We start from the raw sequence: 12,443 nt of genomic DNA, 5'->3' as shown, positions 1-12,443 counted from the left end.
TTCACTCATAAAATCTTATCTTCCATATCAATATCACTGCCCCTCTCCCACCTGCAATACACTCCCTGCCATCATTCACTGAAATCCTAACCATTGTCGCCCCATTCTAGCTATGTCTTGAAGGACAAATTGATGTATGGGTGTGTGCCTAAGGGCTAGGAGTGTGTGACTATAGGTGTGCTAGAGTAGAAGGTTCCATTAGGTGTGATTGAGAGGATCAAGGAGTGATTATAGGATCTAGGGATTCCATCCCGAGATCATTGATGATGTCATAGATGTATGCTCTCTTACCTATATATTGGGCATTCTCCATGAATAAAGTGTTCATTGTGATCCACCTTTTGCCTCATTGTTCAGTTCATGAAACAACATGTGGTATTAGAGCCTATATGATCCTCCTTGAGCTTCTACCCATGTGTGCTAGGTGTCATCACCTCCTTCTTCTCCTTCATCTTCTTCTCCTCTTCTTGGTTGACCTTGGAGGGCTTCATCCATGAGACCTGATTCACCATTGCTGCTATGCTCTTAGCTGGAGCTTCCTTACTCTAGGGCGTTTCTTCTCAATGGTGGATCTGCAAAATGCGCTACTCTACAACCCGGCGTTATCTCTACAAAAGTCGCCATCTTCCATCTTCAGTCAATCTTGCAAGTGCTTGATGTCCCAATCCACTCAACGTTTTGACAAACGTATTCAGCCCCATGATCTTCATTCAAGGACAACTCATTTGACCAATGGGATCAAGAGGAGAGGCCACCATTTTGCCATGGCTGCTCCTGCAAGATGCTGAAGGAGAACTTGCGCCTGTTCTACTCTCTCCCTCAACTGTTTGCAAAATGCTTTCACGAGGATCTAGGTGACCCTATTTCTAAGCTCCCTATAAAGTTTGGTGAGAATTGGTCTTAACCCTGAGTTGTAGTGACTAAAAAACCAGTCCAGATACTCTCTTCTTTGGTTTTGGTTGCATTTGGAAGTGATAGTCAAAGTTTGACTATATGTGTTGACTGAATCTCAGTCAAACTGATCTTTGAATGTCAACATTGGAAGGTTGAATGCATTTTTCATCCTTAATATTGAGTATTGAAGTTATTATACTTTGAACTAGATTTCAAGTCATACTATCTTGTTGACTAGTTGACTAGTTGATAATGTGGTTTGACTATAACAAGAGCTTACATGAAGGAAGACTATATCATGACTTGCATGATGGTTTCCAATGGATATGATTGGAACAAAGGTTTCAACTACAACCATTATGTTTCTTATTTTGAAGATGTCATAGTTATGGTTTAAACATCTTTTATGATGTATGAAATGTACTTGCATTTGGTTGATTGCATTATGCCATACATTCGTGAGCTTCTATGTACAAGAGTAGACACTACCCTTATTTTACTAACAAGTGGTAAGACCCTCTTCATATTTGATTTATGAAGGCATATGGGATGCATGTGATCATATACTTGAAGTCAACCTGCTTGAAGCTACTCGTTTGGTAGCATACCTCATTAAGAGAGAAGGTATGAAGAAAAAGGATGCAAGAAAGATCAAAGGGAAAAGGAGTTACAAGAAGGGCTACACCAAGAACCTCTCCAATGACAATGTATCTCACACTATGGTAGCTTGGAAGAGAAGGAGGAAAAGGACAAGAGATGCCATCAAAGGAGGGTATTTCCCCACATCTTCAAAGTAGATTTTGTTTGTGTGTGTGGTCAATAAGGGTTCTCTACCCGGGGATGTCCCCCTTCAATGATTGTTAGTATTTTTTTTTAGTTTTACCTTGTAGGACCCATGGGTATTCCTTCTGAGTTTTTCATTCTCATATTTCAATTCATCTATGATCTTGCATCCTTCTTCTGAAGTCCCCTTTTCCCCTTTGAGCTGCTTCATTTGTTCCCTAATGATGTTTAGCTCCTCGTGTAGGGATGGCTGAAGCTCCCCTTCATCTCTGTTTGTATTTGCCTTCTTCAATTTTACATTCTCTTCTTGAAGACTAATCACTTGAGCTTCCAAGCTCTCTATCTTGGATGTAAGAATACTATTTTTCACATCCATATCTTGCATCATATCCATCTATATTTTCCCAATTTGTTTTGCCCATTTTGCATGCATTTCTTCTTGCCATCCCTTCATGTCATCATTCCGTTGAGCACGTATGTTTGAAAACTCATCCTTCTTGTATTCTTCCAATTTATTTTGTAAGCATTCAATTTCAGCATCTTGTAGCTTACATACCTCTTTGATAATTGATAGACATGTTTTGGCATTCCCATCCTCTACTTTCTGCCCTTTGGTCCAAATTATGATGTATTTCTTGTCTTTGTCTCCTCTGGTTTTTTGATCGGGTTTTTTTCCTCTAATTTTATTGATTTTTTCTGCTCTTTTTTGCAAGCCCTTCTTGGTTGGACTGCCCACCACCTAAGGGATACGCATAGCAAGTCCTTGTTTTTTTTGCAGGTCAGGAGCTAGTTGGAGCAGAGGTATAGGGTTAGAGTCGAGGCATGGGGGCTGTGAACAACTCCCTTGTCGTGGTCAGAGGCCTTGTCTTGGGGCTGGTGGCAACCCCTTGACCTGTTGGCAGGGCTAGAGTAGCCCTGAGATGGCAACACAGCCCACCCGAGCTAGGACACGAGGTACGGGGGGCTAGTAGCCCGTGCGGCCTGCACGAGTCCTTGGGGCTTGCATTGATAGATGGCAAGGGTGGGCGCAACAGATGGCGGGGGTGGCGTAGCAGATGGCAGGGGTGGTGCAACAGGTTGCGGGGGTGGCGTAGCATATGGCGGGTGTGGCGTAGCCTTGGCGCGATCACTTCAAGTGGCCCAACGGATTAAAAAATCAGGCTAGGTAATGTACACGAATGCGTAGAGCTTGCAATTTCGATCATTTCACCTTTTTACAGAAGAGCGTTCGGGCTAACCATGAAAAGTTATGGCTCGAGAAGAGTTTAGGGTTTAACCTTAAGCAAGCGCCTAGAAAATGGTATCAGAAATTTAATGCTTTCATTCGGTCCCAGGGTTTTAGAAGGAGTGAAATTGATCACTGCCTCTACACTAAAAGGGCTAAGGATAATAGCCTGATAATCCTGGCACTATATGTGGATGATATGCTATTAGCTAGCAAGAATACTTATGAGCTAGATGCATTAAAGGCCAAGTTGCATGAGGCCTTTGATATGAAGGATTTGGGACTTGCAAGTCATATTCTTGGTATGCACATCACGCGTGATCGGAGTAGGAAACTCCTTTGGCTTTCACAGAAGGAGTATGTTATAAAAGTATCGCAGCGTTTAAATATGGAGGGAATGAAGGCAGTGAGTACTCTATTGCCTCCATATGTGAAACTGAGTCATATAGATAGTCCCAAATCAGATGAGGAAAGGGCCATGATGGTTCCTTATGCATCAGCAGTTGGGAGTCTTATGTATGCTATGATAGCTACTAGACCAGACATTGCATTTGCAGTGGGAGTTGTTAGCCGGTATATGGCTAATCCAGGAAAGAGGAATTGGGAGGTAGTTAAGTGCATCATGAGGTACATGAAGGGTACCAAGGAGATGTGCATCTGATTTGGTAAAGGAGACATGCGTGTACTTGGGTACACAGATTCAAACTATACAGGGCATGTGGATAGTAGGAGATCCACTTCTAATTATGTGTTCACCTTTGCAGGTGGTGCAGTGTCGTGGATGTCTCGCGCATAAAAGTGTGTTGCTTTGTCTACCACAGAGGCTGAGTATGTTGCAGCTATAGAGGGTTGCAAAGAGGCTATATGGCTTGATCGGCTAGTGGGAGATTTGGGGATTCATACAGGTGTACCGACATTCATAGTGATTCCATGAGTGCTATTCAGCTAGCACGGAATCTGGTCTTTCATGCAAAGACCAAACACATTGAGGTCAGGTATCATTTCATCAGGGAGGTACTTAAGGACAAGCGCATAGAGCTTGTCAAGGTTCATACAGATAATAACCTTGTAGATATGGTGACGAAGAGTCTACGTAGTTAGCGGTTTGAGTATTGTTGTGTATTGATGGGCATTGGATAGTATGCTCACTGGTTGTTCTCCCTTAAAGGCACATTGTCCTTTAAGTGGGAGCTTGTGGGGGTTAAAGGTCACTGTGCCTTTACCCCGGTTATGTACAATACTCAAACACATATATAAATGAATGAAAAAGAAGATTAGGGTGTTCTGCACCCACCAAAACTTGTGTGGCTCTCTGTTTCTCTCTCTCCCTCTTCCATTCTTACTTTCGTTGAGAGCACTCTCACTCTCACTCTCTCCCCCCCCGCCTCACCGTCCGCTCCTCTCCCTACTCTAAACTAAGGGCCTATAGTCCTTACTAAGTACAAGGGCTTAAGCCCTTGCCTTTTGCAAGGCAGTTCGATGGCCGTGGTGCAACACTTGCCTACATGGTGGTGCGTGCCAATTTAGGCGGCCCTCCGCCAACTTTCAACGGTGGCACTCACCAAGTGGCGGTGCCCGTCCCACCCTTACTCTACCTCCTCTACTACACTCTCGCCCCGCAACGGCCACCTCTGCTCCACGCCCCTCCGCTCTAGCTCCAAACCTCCTCCCGCTCGCCTACTCCATCCTGCCTCCTACTCCTCCCTCCATCCTTCATCCCTCCATCCTCCTAACCCCCCCCTCTCCCCTCACGCTCCTCTCCCCTCCCCATTCTCCTCACAGCCCCCTCTAGTCGCACTCCCCTCCCGATGGCTGCTGCGTGATGCCCCCATCCTCCTAACCCTCCCCTCTCCCCTCACGCTCCTCTCCCCTCCCCATTCTCCTCACAGCCCCCTCTAGCCGCACTCCCCTCCCGATGGCTGCTGCGCGATGCCCCCCCCCTCGTTTTTTTTGTTGTTTAAAAAAAAACCCTAACCTAACCCTAGTTAGGTTAGTTTTAACCTAAGTTAGATTAGATTTAACCTAGGTTAGTTAGTTTAACTCTAGGTTGTTAGGTTTGTTTAACTATTAGTTAGCTAGACTAACTGAATAGTTAGGTTAGCTTGACTATACTAAAGTTAGTTCAACTAACTGTGGTTAATTTAGCTAGCTGTAGTCAATTTGGTCCACAGTTAGGTTAGGTTAGGTTAAAGTATCTCACAGTTAGAATAACTGGACAGGCTAGTAAGACTAACTGGAAGTACCTCAGTTACTCACCCTCAGTTAGACTTAAAGCACATTCACACCAACCTTAAGACCAAGGGACCCCCCCCCCCCCAAAAAGACCCCATTTTACCCCTACTTCAACCCTTCATATCTTGCTTGTTTGAGACCCAAACTAGACACGGTTTGAACCACGATTTCACACATGGAAACATCACGCTACAGGGCATTTTTTGAGCCCATTGCACACCATTTTGGCATCTATAGCACTCGTTAATTTGCGCCCCCGTGTGGGCCTCTTTTTGCACAAATTCGCTTGTATATTTCTATCGTGACCTCTGATTGATGATACGTCTGCATCGCCACATTTCCCTACACATGTGGAAAAATCCTAGGCACATTATTAACATGATGGTCCCTACAACTCTAACACATCTCTAACCTCCCGAACACAACTACATCACAACCCGCACTTGCGGGGCAGAGACACCCTTTGCAACTCTCGCCAAATCTACATGTAGCTACGCTCCCCAATGCCTTGGACACCAACGCTCGCCAAATCCACATACACCTCCATTGCGGCCAACGCCTTTGAGAATCCTCTATCCTAATTCTCCCCCTAAAGTTTAAGAAATCCCTTTGACTCCTCCACGCCACAACATGGTTGGATGATGCCATTGCGGGACGATGATGGGGTATTGACCTCGATGTAGAGGGTAACAATTTCTTTAATCGCAACAAAAATAATAACAATCAAGGCATGCACCGCTTGGACAAACTCGAACTTCGCAAACATAATGGTAGGGGAGATCCATCCTGATTCCTCCAACATTTTGATGCCGCATGCCGAGTAGGTGGAGATCAATCCAATGGAACCAAGGTCGCCTGGTTCCCCATGGCCTTAACCAATGAAGCGTCAGAATGGTACCTAGACCTCCTAGTGGAACAAAGAGCCACATGGGACTTACTTCAATAGAATTCAAGAGGCGCTTTCAAACGGAGAGACTGCAAGATGATCTCGGATGATCACCATCTCCGTATGCAGCCCATGAAAAGGAAGAGAAAGAAGAGGGTGAATTATGACGGTGTCAAGACAAGGGGACACAAAGTGGACTGAGAATTGCAATGTGGAATTGCAATGGCACACTCTGGTCTGATCTAGGTGGTTTCTCGGAGACATATACTGACAAATACATGGTCTTCTATACAGAGACACATGAGAGCCCCGAGAGACGACTGCCCACTGTGATAGGATATACATGGTAGTCATCTCATAGAGGAAGGAGACGAGGAGAGACTTTGGTGTGCGGGGTTTGGGGGGAGTGGCTATCCTCTTTAGATCACACATGAGATCTCTCATATCAGTGGCATGGAGAGAGGAGCATGCGCGACACATGTGGATACGAGTCCAACTATCAAACGCACATAGTAGTGTGTTATTTCCCCCCAGATCCTTCATCCTATGCACGTGAGGTCACCACAGAAGGGCACAGCCCGTATGATTAGATTCGGGATGATAAGTGCATTCTCCAGGTAGGGGGACATCCTCCTTCTTCGTGACTTCAATGCACGCACAGGGAACAGGCAGGTGGGCCTATTGGACTTTGCATCGGATTCCCTCGTAGTACCAGAACTAGATGTAGCTGAGCTCAGGATAGTGAGACATTTTGCAGATGCACCACAGGTGAAAGAGTATGGATGACATCTACTTGAGCTAGGGGCTATTCACGATTTGATCATTTACAATGGTCTACAGAAATGGCCATCATCTGGTGGTCTCACTTGTTTCCCACATGGCAGAGGGACAAGCACAGTCGACTACCTATTGAGTCCCTTGGCCTTTACCTCACGAATATACAACTTTATTGTGCCCCCTCCCCCACTTGGTACTGATCACTCATACTTAGACTTTTGTATCTCTACCACTATGCCAGTCACAAGGAGGGTCCCCCCCATGCCCACTCGTGTACAGGTTCACTTTGATCGTGCCCTGGACCCCATCTATGTGAGTAACCTGGCAAAGTGACTTCCATCCCTACTACTTGGAGATGTTGTAGACCTCGCCCATGCCTCAAACACCCTTGCCACTCATGGGTGCAACCATCACGTATTTCCCCACAACTTGATCTGCACATGCCTCACTAGGGAAGATGCCATAGAATCCTTGGTATGATGATGAGTGCAGAGAGATGAGAGCTCACCTCACACATGAGCGAGCCCTTGGTCACCTGACATCACCCGAGGCACAGTGGATCTCACGACGACTGACACATCGTGAGCGGCGGGCCTTCCTCACACCATAGAATGGACGAGGTGATCAATCCATTTCAAGGGGGGAGGGGGAATCCCACCATTGGCTAGGGGCTTCTATCGAAGGGGAAGCCACCTATTCCCATCACAGACCCAGGTGTTTGGCACACTTATGCATGCTCTCTTTATGATGTCCCGATGCAGGCACCACCTGATATGTCCACTATGCCAAGGCCCACCACTTGCCACTTGTTCACTGCATAGAATGTGCGGTCTGCACTTGGCCAGCTTCATAACCAGAGAGCACATGACCATGAGGGGCTACGAACTGAGCATTTCAATCATGGACAGAAGGTTTTGGCTCCTGTACTAGCACAGATGTTCAACCATGCCATATGTCACGGCTTCCCAACCTCAGTACCCATACACAAGGCAGGTGACCCCATGGATACTGGGAACTATCGCACCCTCATGATTGGCATAATGCTGGCCAAGATCTATGGATCGATACTGGAAGAGGGAGATCAGAAGCCATATAGGCACATGGGCAGCATGCTCTAGGGCAGGCAAGTTTCCGGAGACAGCACTCCACTCTAGACCACATCTTCACCCTGAGGACTATCATTGAAGAGGTGAGGTCGATACACCAAAAAGTCTAAGCTTGTTTTGTAGACTTTCGGAAGGCCTTCAACACTGTCCCGTGATCCCGCATGATCAGAAGACTACAGGATATGCAGATTCCAGAGGTTCTGATTTGGGGAGTGGAGTGGCTACAGGTGATTATGGGCTCTAGGATGATTCGGAGTAAGCCCTTAGTCCCCCATTAGATAGTACATGCAGAGTTTGCCATGACCCCTCTCCAAGTTGATGCCATTTTTCGGACAGTGACCTTTTCCACAGATTTTGGGACCTACCTCGCGAGAGACTTCCGAGACTGGCACTAGAGTCCTCCATACGACAAGCAGAGAGTGGGGTAGGTACAACAAGGTTTGCATGCATCACCGCATGGTTTGCCAGTCATGGCATTCAGATGAATCGGCTTCCCCCATTTCAGTATAGCATGGATGCATTGCCCGAGTTGATCCCACGGGATGAAATTAACCACATCATACGGTTAGATCTCCTCCAGCTCCACACATCTCGCATTTGGGGGGGGGGGACCAAGAGTTCCCCACCAAGCCCCAGCTCTATTATGACCACTTTCTGGGAATATAAAAGGATGGGCTCATCATACCTCAGTATCTCGAGGACAGAGGAGTCTCACACGGACTGATGATTGCCATCGGACAGATGCGGGTCTCCATCCCATCAGTTGAGGATCGAGGCAGGGAGAGTTACACGCATACCTAGAGAGCAGCGGACTTGCAGGTTGTGCACGATGGGGGCGGTTGAGACAGAGGAGCACTTTCTATGTGTCTGCCCAGCCTACTATGAGATCTGAGGGTGCCACCACTGCCTTTTTCAGGAGGGGTATGGATTTGGCCCACTCTTATGAGACTAATCGACTTTCAGGATCAGGTCTATATTGGGCTCTACCTAATGGAGATGCGACGACACACGGAGACACTACTAGGGCATATAAGAGAGAAGCAGGATTGCACCACAGGGTACTGAGGTAGACCGAGCGCAGAGACAGGTCACAGCTTTCTATGCATTTGACTCTGGGATAGAGGAGGAGGACATGAGAGATATATGGATCGACAGAGAGAGCTGACACAACACCACTAGGCAAGGGACACAGAGACAGTACACGACGCATCAAACGACCAGAGCACACACGATCGAGGCTCGATCTATTTCAGCTCTCCTTAGGGGAGATCGACCAAGGTGAGGCGGCACCCTTGACATAGCCCATCGGATCTAGAGATCGAGAAGACCATGCCCTCCACCACGGGAGACATGCCGACAGATGCAGATACGTGAGCTCTTTGCATCTCAACAGAGAGCCACCATGGAGCCTGGATACGTGGAGCCAGTTCATGCACTTGGGACTCTAGCTCTGAGCACTTGATATTTTCATGCCACCCTCATGCTATTTCGTCACTTTTTTGCTATTTTGTACTAGTATAGCATTTTAGTACTCTCAGCAAGGGCCTTCGTGAGCCCTTTGCCCCGGCCCACAATGGTATGTATGAGTTACTTGATTTCGTACTATCTCATACGCCCGGGAGGCTCTCTCTCTCTCTCTCTCTCTCTCTCTCTCTCAAGTCATTGTAGGTCTTCATAGCCCGTCGTAGCCTTCCGTCGTCGAAGCCCGTCGCTCATCTCTCAAGCCCGTCGCTTAGATCTCAGGCCTGCCATTCAGCCCTTAGGCCTGTCGTAGCTCTCTCCCCCATCATAGCCCGTCTGCACTCCTCTCTCACCGTAGCCCGCCGTTTGCACATCCCGTCATAGCCTTCAGTCTGCACACCCTGATGTAGCCTTCTGTCGTCGTCACCAACGTGCCAGCCCTCATGAACCCTAACCAACCGCTACCACTAGCCCTAGCCAACCCTGCCATCGTAACCCTAGCCATCAAGGTTACACATTCCCTAGGGGGGAGGACAGGCTGGGATGAACCCCTGGCCTAGCCTGGGGCTTAATATCATCAAAGGGGCTTCTCACCTTACACAAGCCAGCAACATGGAGCTCCCCAAGATGAAGATCTTTGCTTTGACCCCAAGTAAGCCCTCCTATTCTGATATTGCAGCTTCATCTCCCCTCCCATACATCTTCTCAAAGACGCCCTCTCCGTATGGAAAGACCTATCTACATCACAGAAAGCTTGTAAGCATGACAGACCCGCAAGAGCACATCTACTATTTACAACAGGAAATACGTGAGCTCAAGCTTAGAATTGTAGCTCTAGACAAGAAAACCAATGACAGGCAAGCAAGAATTTCTTCAAGAAGTGTTGCACAAATGTACTTCATCTCCACCAACACCTCAGTTGCTGGTATCCATAGTGAAGGAATTGATCACAACTCAAGTAAGTTTTATAAAGAAGGAGATGACTGCAAATGTCAATAACAAAGTCAACAAAGCTTATTTTTGGCACCAAAGGAGTTTTAAAACATAGGTGACGCAAGAACAGACCCTTAGTAGGCTTGGACTCTCACTCTTGGTAGGTGATTCCTAACTAGGTGCCACAAGGGTCCAAAGTTTGCTAGTGAGAAAATATTTCAGTCCTTGAAATCCTTTTGGATAAATGGGTTGTTTCAATGAGAGGATATCCCTTTTTCTCTTTTTGACTTCAATTTAAGAGTGTTAAATTAAAAATTTTGTATTAGGATCATTGATTCACAAGATTTATAATGAACCTAATCTTGTACTGCCCATTTGGGACTAAAGCAACCATGTCATCATCATGAGAGATTGATTTAACACTTTGACCCTTCAAATCCTTAAAAAAATACCTCACCTCCTCACCTATAGCAGCTCTTGCCTCGGTACATTGTAATTATTTGAGCATATATGGCATATCCCAATATCTACATTGGTGTTTGCCTCTCTGCTTCATGAGGATCGCTCATGGACATCGTAGTAAATTCCACTGCAGAAGGGTTTAGTTTGGAGATAGACTTTACCTGAGATTAACGATACGCACTCAAACCTGTAATTAAGCTAGCTAAAAACAGACTATGGCAAACGTTGCCTACAATTCCAATTCATTTTAGTTATTCTAAGGAAATGCTTCCATTTCAAACTAAAAAAAGATGGACTCAAAAATATTCAAGCAAACTAACTAGTTGAAAGGTAGAAAATATGAGTCCTAGAAGAACTCTCATGGATGCACACTCAATGAAGAAATCATGAGTCTTTTAGATCTTGTTGACTCTTCTTCTCTTTCTTGCAAAGCGATGGCCCCCAAAGCAAGCGCACAAACAAAAGCATGTTTTGTATCTAGATGCTTCAGATTTTGAGTCGCTAAGCAATTGTCCTAATACTCAACATTAGATAGACTACCAATCCACTTAGGCACCCCCCAATCAGTACCATCTCTACATATAGTCAACTCTACTTATTTTGCCCTAGAAGCTCTAACATACCCTCTCTCAAATATCACATTCAATTATTTTGTTTGTAGGCATTGATAAATCCTCTCTCTCCCACTCTCTTTCATATTTAGCTATGTGTAGGTGCATGAATGGCTATGCCCTATGGTTGTGCTCGCAAGTCCACACTTGTGGCTAGCAAGTGCAAGATGCTTTAATAATGTTATGTGAGAAGAAAGACAATTATGAATCAATTACCTAAGGCACACGAGTCATACAATCCTATGAACCGAGGTGTGTGAGACTTTGAGTCACTAAACAATTATCCTAACACTAGATATTGGGTAGACTAACAATCCACATTGGAACCCCTTGACAAGTATGTATGTACATATACTTTACTCTTTGTTTATTTTTCCTTAAGAGCTCCATCATACCCTCACTTGAATGTATCATATGCAAATCTTTTGTACCCTCGCTCGAATGTATCACCTACACATCTTTTGTCTATAGACCAATATTGATAAAGCCTCCCCCCTCCCCTCCCCTCTCAAGGACTATCACTTTAGGACGGTTTCGAACCCCTATCTAGTTTCTTGTTCTATCCAAATCAAAGATGCATTGCGACTTTCACGCCATCCAACACAAGGAGTGTCTTCTCAAGACACAAAGGCGAGATTAGGATATACAACTAGACTCCACGATATTTGAGATTTTCCAACTAGACAGCACCGACCAACATGGCTTAGGGAGAGAGAGAGACATGGCAAACTCGCTAACTGATTGAGGCACAAATCAGAGTATGGGACCATCCCTCCGTGCTTACCAAATTGGGGACACAACCAACAAGAGTGATAGCGGCACTGGTTCGTCACAGGGCCATAGCTAGGAGACCATAGCGGACCACAAATACCAGCAACCATTAACGCTCCAAGTTTTATGCTGCCACCACAGCTCCACACATCACCGCCGATCCCCTCTCAGGCTAACGCCTCCACCGGCTTCCAAGTGACCACCATAGCACCGCCAGTCCCCATCTTTCCATGAAATCACAAATTTCTTGCTATGTATCAGTATCATTATGCCTATGGCTTTTTTTGTATTGGTCATGGGTG

This window comes from Dipteris shenzhenensis, chromosome 11 (assembly GCF_047967505.1).
Source record: "Dipteris shenzhenensis isolate YYH24624 ecotype China chromosome 11, Dip_SZ_1.0, whole genome shotgun sequence".
NCBI lineage: Eukaryota > Viridiplantae > Streptophyta > Polypodiopsida > Gleicheniales > Dipteridaceae > Dipteris > Dipteris shenzhenensis.
This window is presented reverse-complemented; position numbering follows the sequence as displayed.